Consider the following 746-nt stretch of genomic DNA (forward strand, 5'->3'; position numbering starts at 1 on the left):
TATAGTTTCTCATCTCACTATTGGGGCAGTTACTGTAAAGGCTCACCCTTAACTCTCTGCAAATGAAATCCTCAAGGTACTGTGCTGGATGGCTTGTATGGGTTAAGGGAGTAAACTGAGTCCCTCCGTTCCTCTGCAGTAAAGAGAAAGGTTTGCTCAGATTACAGCAGAGCGGCCCCAGCCCCAGCCTTAGACAGAGTGGGAGGAGAACAAAGATGAAAGAAGATCGCGTAAAGCAAAGTGTCAATGTGTGCATGCGTCCAACAGGGGTTTTCATCTGACTACCCACTATCTACACAGACTCAGTCAGGCTTCTGTACCTCTGTGGTACAAAGCTAAAGGGTTAAATTAAAAATTCCCTTTCTCCTTCTGAGGATTTTTTAGAGCTTGAGCCACCTGCCAACATCTAAAGAAGAAAATCCCTCTCCCTCTCCCTCACTCTGTCTCTGTCCTTTCCTCTCTCTTCTGCTTTCTCTCTCTCTTTCTGCGTGTATCTCTCCCTCCCTCTCCCTCCCTCTCACCCTGCGAACATTTCCCAGACAGAGACTCCCATGGACCCCCTGGCTCCGCTGCTTTCGTCAGTCACTTGGAGCGCTCTGAGAACTTTGTGAACCACCCTACCACGCCGTCAGAAGTGGGAGAGAGGAAGAAGCGGAAGCAGTTTAATGGGACGCCGCCTCGCAGCAGCAGTAGCCTCCTCTGGAGACAGCAGGACCCCCCGCTGTTGACTGATGATCCCCAGGGCC

This window comes from Nansenia antarctica (assembly GCF_963989245.1).
Source record: "Nansenia antarctica genome assembly, chromosome: 11".
In the NCBI taxonomy this organism is placed as follows: domain Eukaryota; kingdom Metazoa; phylum Chordata; class Actinopteri; order Argentiniformes; family Microstomatidae; genus Nansenia; species Nansenia antarctica.